A 7,831-nucleotide genomic window follows, 5' to 3' on the forward strand; every position below is an offset into this window, starting at 1 on the left:
TTTCAAACAAATTCTTTGTATTTTTTACATACTTTATACAGTCAAAACTCTGGCACAAACGTTAGTATGACAGGAAAGGCTCCGCCTCACCCCACCGCAGGTCACTGCTAGGCATATAATGAGGTTTGAGTCTTGCGTATGGAGATCTCACTGGCATGTGTGGAAGACTGTGGTATTTCAGGGGCAGGTGAGGAGGTCTGAATGGTATGTAGCGAGGTGTGAGTGGCATGTGCGGAGATCATAGTGGAATTTGGGAAGGACTGCACGGCCTGTATTGGGCATGGGAGAAGTTCCGGGTGACATGTGGGATAGTTTTGGAGTACAAGGATATGTGGGGACACATTAGGCAAGTAAGGGTCTGTGTGCTTGTGAGGGCATTTTGTGGCAATTAGCACGTTAAATAGTGGAATACGTGTGGGCATTTTGGGATGATTGGTATGGGGTGCCAAGGTCACAGGGTGTATTTTTAGTACTTGAAACTAATGGTGCATGCACACGGTGAGATACTGACTTATGTGCGATTTTGACTATGCGATATTGACTATGTGTGCTTGCGATTTTGGCTATGGACGATTTTGATTATACTTTGTACTAGATAGTCAAAATTTACTTGCCTGTACAGTCTATCTAAACTTGCGACCCCGTGAGAGTGCGCATCGGGATCGAATCGGTATTGCAAGCTGGCTAACACCTTGCGATATGCACTAACTTTCCTTGCAATTTTGATTATATAGTCAAAATCGCAAGGTAATACAGGTTGAGTATCCCATATCCAAATATTCCGAAATACGCAATATTCCGAAATACGGACTTTTTGGAGTGAGAGTGAAATAGTGTAACCTTTGTTTTTTGATGGCTCAATGTACACAAACTTTGTTTAATACACAAAGTTATTAAAAATATTGTATTAAATGACCTCCAAGCTGTGTGTATAAGGTGTATATGAAACTTGAATGAATTGTGTGAATGTAGACACACTTTGTTTAATGCACAAAGTTATAAAAAATATTGTCTATAATGACCTTCAGGCTGTGTGTATAAGGTGTATATGTAACATAAATGAATTCTGTGCTTAGATTTAGGTCCCATCACCATAATATCTCATTATTGTATGCAATTATTCCAAAATACGGAAAAATCCGATATCCAAAATACCTCTGGTCCCAAGCATTTTGCATAAGGGATACTCAACCTGTATCGCACCGTGTGTACACACCTTAAGGCTAATGGTAATGTGTAAAATAAGACATTCACTTCTTGAAGTAGTTGTCAGGTTTCCCATCATTTGATGAGATGGTAGCATCATGTTTCTTGAGCCCATACCAGAAAGATGGGATCTGTCCTGGGACACGGAGTTAGTCATCAGAGACTCTGTTTAGCGCTGTAGGCATCCCTGATATCACCAGGTTTGAAAGTCCTAGCTCAGATATTTCTCTCGCTGGTATTTTCAAATATACGGGTTGAGTATCCCTTATCCCAGTGGTTCTCAAACTCGGTCCTCAGGACCCCACACAGTGCATGTTTTGCAAGTAACCCAGCAAGTGCACAGGTGTATTAATTACTCACTGACACATTATAAAAGGTCCATAGGTGGAGCTAATTATTTCACTTGTGATTCTGTGAGGAGACCTGCAAAACATGCACTGTGTGGGGTCCTGAGGACCGAGTTTGAGAACCTGTGCCTTATCCAAAATTCAAAATCACACATTTTTGGTTCCTCTAGTCCAGAGGTTCTCAAACTCGGTCCTCAGGACCCCACACAGTGCATGTTTTGCAGGTAACCCAGCAGGTGCACAGGTGTATTAATTACTCACTGACACATTTTAAAAGGTCTACAGGTGGAGCTAATTATTTCACTTGTGATTCTGTGAGGAGACCTGCAAAACATGCACTGTGTGGGGTCCTGAGGACCGAGTTTGAGAACCTGTGCTCTAGTCCACAGGTTCTCAAACTCAGTCCTCAGGACCCCACACAGTGCATGTTTTGCAGGTCTCCTCACAGAATTGCAAGTGAAATAATTAGCTCCATCTGTGGACCTTTTAAAATGTGTCAGTGAGTAATTAACACACCTGTGCACCTGCTGGGTTACCTGCAAAACATGCACTGTGTGGGGTCCTGAGGACCGAGTTTGAGAAGCCCTGCTCTAGTCTACTGAGATAATGACACACACATATATATATATATATGTATATGTATATATATATATATATATATATATATATACACTGCTCAAAAAAATAAAGGGAACACTAAAATAACACATCCTAGATTTGAATGAATGAAATATTCTTATTAAACACTTTGTTCTTTACATAGTTGAATGTGCTGACAACAAAATCACACAAAATTATCAATGGAAATAAAATTTATTAACCCATGGAGGTCTGGATTTGGAGTCACACTCAAAATTAAAGTGGAAAAACACACTACAGGCTGATCCAACTTTGATGTAATGTCCTTAAAACAAGTCAAAATGAGGCTCAGTAGTGTGTGTGGCCTCCACGTGCCTGTATGACCTCCCTACAACGCCTGGGTATGCTCCTGATGAGGTGGCGGATGGTCTCCTGAGGGATCTCCTCCCAGACCTGGACTAAAGCATCCGCCAACTCCTGGACAGTCTGTGGTGCAACGTGGCGTTGGTGGATGGAGCGAGATATGATGTCCCAGATGTGCTCAATTGGATTCAGGTCTGGGGAACGGGTGGGCCAGTCCATAGCATCAATGCCTTCGTCTTGCAGGAACTGCTGACACACTCCAGCCACATGAGGTCTAGCATTGTCTTGCATTAGGAGGAACCCAGGGCCAACCGCACCAGCATATGGTCTCACAAGGGGTCAGAGGATCTCATCTCGGTACCTAATGGCAGTCAAGCTACCTCTGGCGAGCACATGGAGGGCTGTGCGGCCCCCCAAAGAAATGCCACCCCATACCATTACTGACCCACTGCCAAACCGGTCATGCTGGAGGATGTTGCAGGCAGCAGAATGTTCTCCTTGGTGTCTCCAGACTCTGTCACATCTGTCACATGTGCTCAGTGAGAACCTGCTTTCATCTGTGAAGAGCACAGGGCACCAATGGCGAATTTGCCAATCTTGGTGTTTTCCCCCACAAGGCCTTTTGGAGAGACAGAGAGAGAGAGTATGCCAGCACACACCCCAGCGCTATATGACCCAGGAATCACACAGTAACTTAGTGTTTACCCAGTAGCTGCTGTATATATATTAAATGCGCTAAATTTATGTGCCCCCCCTCTCTTTTTACCCTTTCTACCGTGAGTCTGCAGGGGAGAGCCTGGGGAGCTTCCTCTCAGCGGAGCTGTGGAGAGAAAATGGCGCTGGTGAGTGCTGAGGAAGAAGGCCTCGCCCCCTCAGCGGCGGGCTTCTGTCCCGCGATTTTGTGTAAAATTAATGGCGGGGGCTCATGCATATAACAGTGTCCAACTGTATATATGCTGCTTTTGCCAGGAGGTATCTAATTGCTGCCCAGGGCGCCCCTCCCTGCGCCCTGCACCCTACAGTGACCGGAGTGTGTGGGTTTGTGTGGGCGCAATGGCGCACAGCTGCAGTGCTGTGCGCTACCTCATATGAAGACAGGAGTCTTCTGCCGCCGATTTTGACGTCTTCTTTCTTCAACCCGCCGGCTTCTGACTTCTGGCTCTGCGAGGGGGATGGCGGCGCGGCTCCGGGAACGGACGACAAGGTCAGGTCCTGTGTTCGATCCCTCTGGAGCTAATGGTGTCCAGTAGCCTAAGAAGCGCAACCTAGCCGCAGTTAGTAGGTTTGCTTCTCTCCCCTCAGTCCCTCGTAGCAGAGAGTCTGTTGCCAGCAGAAGCTCTCTGAAAATAAAAAACCTAATTAAGGGGGTCATTCCGAGTTGTTCGCTCGGTAAATTTCTTCGCATCGCAGCGATTTTCCGCATTGTGCGCATGCGCAATGTTCGCACTGCGACTGCGCCAAGTAAATTTGCTATGCAGTTAGGAATTTTACTCACGGTTTTTTCTTCGTTCTGGTGATCGTAATGTGATTGACAGGAAGTGGGTGTTTCTGGGCGGAAACTGGCCGTTTTATGGGTGTGTGTGAAAAAACGCTACTGTTTCTGGCAAAAACGCGGGAGTGGCTGGAGAAACGGAGGAGTGTCTGGGCGAACGCTGGGTGTGTTTGTGACGTCAAACCAGGAACGACAAGCACTGAACTGATCGCAGATGCCGAGTAAGTCTCGAGTTACTCAGAAACTGCACAGAGATGTCTTATCGCAATATTGCGAATCTTTCGTTCGCAATTTTAAGAAGCTAAGATTCACTCCCAGTAGGCGGCGGCTTCGCGTGCAATGCTGCTAAAAGCAGCTTGCGAGCGAACAACTCGGAATGAGGGCCTAAAATACTTTCTTATTAGCAAGCTCAGGAGAGCTCACTAAAATGCACCCAGCTCTGTCCAGGCACAGATTCTAACTGAGGTCTGGAGGAGGGGCATAGAGGGAGGAGCCAGTGCACACCAGTAGTACTAAATCTTTCTTAGAGTGCCCAGTCTCCTGCGGAGCCCGTCTATTCCCCTTACGGAGTCCCCAGCATCCACTAGGACGTTAGAGAAAACCCCAATACTTACCAGCCCCGCTTCCCGACTGCTGCTGCTGCTCCGTCTGGCCGCCCACGGCTCCTCTCTATGGGAGAGACGTCATGACGTCTATCCCATAGCAGCGCCGCACAGACACTAGAGGTCAATAATGACCTCTAGCGTCTGACAGGTGCGCTGGCTGCAGCGGACATCCACACAGCCCGCGGCGTCTGATGCAGCCGGAGAGCGGGTGTGGGTAGGCGGCGGGAGCCTGCGGGGTGACTGCAGCCGCGCCCCCAGGCCGCAGCGCCCCAGGTGCAGGCACTGCTTGCCCGCACCAAGAACCGCTCCTGGACATGGTCTTCGATAGGAGCATTAACTATCACTTTATTTTCAACTGCCGGAGGTGGAATTTCACTTCCTTGCAGCTTGCCAATTTCGTAAGAAAGCAACCCTCGGAGGTTTCTATGAGGGTTGCTTTTGTGTTCGAAAATGAGGAACCAATATCTGTTGGAGTCACATACATTCGTGGGATAGTTATTACTTTCAGGTACCCCCTGAAAATGGGTGTTTTTAAGGGCTATCCTAAAGATAATAATTGGTAAATAGGCCCCATAATCAGCCTAGATTTCCAGTTGGTGATAAGATGGAGAAGCTTCTGCTGGATCATTTCAGCATAGTATGGAAACATAAATTGGTATGCCTTCCCTCAATGTTACTACAGGTAGAGTATCCCTTATCCAAAATTCAAAATCCCACATTTTTAGGTCCCCTACTGAGATAATGACATGCATATTTTATATATATATACACACACACACACACACACACACACACACACACACACACACACACACACACACACACACACACACACATATATACACTGCTCAAAAAAAATAAAGGGAACACTAAAATAACACATCCTAGATCTGAATGAATGAAATATTCTTTTTAAATACTTTGTTCTTTACATAGTTGAATGTGCTGACAACAAAATCACACAAAAATTATCAATGGAAATCAAATTTATTAACCCATGGAGGTCTGGATTTGGAGTCAAACTCAAAATTAAAGTGGAAAAACACACTACAGGCTGATCCAACTTTGATGTAATGTCCTTAAAACAAGTCAAAATGAGGCTCATAAAGGCGAGGTCCAGAGAGCAGTTGCTGATCAGCATAGCACACTCTCAGGAAGTGTTGCAGCAGCATGGCTGGATTCTGAATATCCCAAAGTCGCAGCTGATTCCTACGACGCGTCTGCCCTTTCTGGGCATGATTCTGGACACAGACCAGAAGAAGGTGTTTCTCCCGGCGGAGAAGGCTCAGGAGCTCGTGACTCTAGTCAGAGACCTCTTAAAACCGAAACAGGTGTCGGTGCATCACTGCACGCGAGTCCTGGGAAAGATAGTGGCATCGTACGAAGCCATTCCCTTCGGCAGGTTCCATGCGAGGATCTTTCAGTGGGATCTGTTGGACAAGTGGTCCGGGTCGCATCTTCAGATGCATCGGCTGATCACCCTGTCCCCGAGGGCCAGGGTGTCTCTTCTGTGGTGGCTGCAGAGTGCTCACCTTCTCGAGGGCCGCAGGTTCGGCATACAGGACTGGGTCCTGGTGACCACGGATGCGAGCCTCCGAGGATGGGGGGCAGTCACTCAGGGAAGAAACTTCCAAGGGTTGTGGTCAAGTCAGGAGGCTTGTCTGCACATAAATATCCTGGAACTAAGGGCCATATACAACGCCCTGAGTCAAGCGGAGCCTCTGCTTCGCAACCAACCGGTGCTGATTCAGTCAGACAACATCACCGCAGTGGCTCATGTAAACCGCCAGGGCGGCACAAGAAGCAGAGTGGCGATGGCGGAAGCCACCTGGATTCTTCGTTGGGCGGAGAATCACGTGCGAGCACTGTCAGCAGTGTTCATTCCGGGAGTGGACAACTGGGAAGCAGACTTCCTCAGCAGGCACGACCTCCACCCGGGAGAGTGGGGACTTCATCACAAAGTCTTCACTCAGATTACAAATCGATGGGAACTGCCACAGGTGGACATGATGGCATCCTGTCTCAACAAAAAGCTACAAAGGTATTGCGCCAGGTCAAGAGACCCTCAGGCGATAGCTGTGGACGCACTAGTAACACCGTGGGTGTTCCAGTCGGTCTATGTGTTTCTTCCTCTTCCTCTCATACCCAAGGTGCTGAGAATCGTAAGAAAAAGAGGAGTGAGAACAATACTCATTGTTCCGGATTGGCCAAGAAGGACTTGGTACCCGGAACTGCAAGAAATGCTCACAGAGGACCCATGGCCTCTGCCTCTCAGACAGGACCTGTTGCAACAGGGGCCCTGTCTGTTCCAAGACTTACCGCGGCTGCATTTGACGGCATGGCGGTTGAATGCAGGATCCTAGCGGAAAAAGGCATTCCGGATGAAGTTATTCCTACGCTGATAAAGGCTAGGGAGGACGTGACAGCAAGACACTATCACCGTATATGGCGAAAATATGTTGCCTGGTGTGAGGCCAGGAAGGCCCCTACAGAGGAATTCCAGCTGGGCCGGTTCCTGCACTTCCTACAGTCTGGAATGACTATGGGCTTGAAGTTGGGGACCATAAAGGTCCAGATTTCGGCCCTATCCATTTTCTTTCAAAAGGAACTGGCTTCTCTTCCTGAAGTTCAGACGTTTGTTAAGGGAGTGCTGCATATTCAGCCCCCTTTTGTGCCACCAGTGGCACTTTGGGATCTCAACGTGGTGTTGGGTTTCCTGAAATCCCACTGGTTTGAGCCAATTAAGACCGTGGAGCTAAAGTATCTCACGTGGAAGGTGGTCATGCTATTGGCCTTAGCTTCGGCTAGGCGTGTGTCAGAATTGGCGGCTTTGTCATGTAAAAACCCCTATCTGGTTTTCCATATGGACAGGGCAGAATTACGGACTCGTCCGCAATTTCTGCCGAAGGTGGTGTCATCTTTTCATTTGAACCAACCTATTGTGGTGCCTGCGGCTACTCGTGACTTGGAGGATTCCAAGTTGCTTGATGTAGTCAGGGCTTTGAAGATCTATGTAGCCAGGACGGCTGGAGTCAGGAAGACTGACTCGCTGTTTATCCTGTATGCATCCAACAAGCTGGGTTCTCCTGCTTCAAAGCAAACCATTGCTCGCTGGATCTGTAACACGATTCAGCAGGCTCATTCTGCGGCTGGATTGCCGCATCCAAAATCAGTGAAAGCCACTTCCACAAAGAAAGTGGGCTCTTCTTGGGCAGCTGCCCGAGGGGTCTCGGCATTAC

The sequence above is a fragment of the Pseudophryne corroboree genome, chromosome 8 (genome assembly GCF_028390025.1).
Source record: "Pseudophryne corroboree isolate aPseCor3 chromosome 8, aPseCor3.hap2, whole genome shotgun sequence".
In the NCBI taxonomy this organism is placed as follows: Eukaryota; Metazoa; Chordata; class Amphibia; order Anura; family Myobatrachidae; genus Pseudophryne; species Pseudophryne corroboree.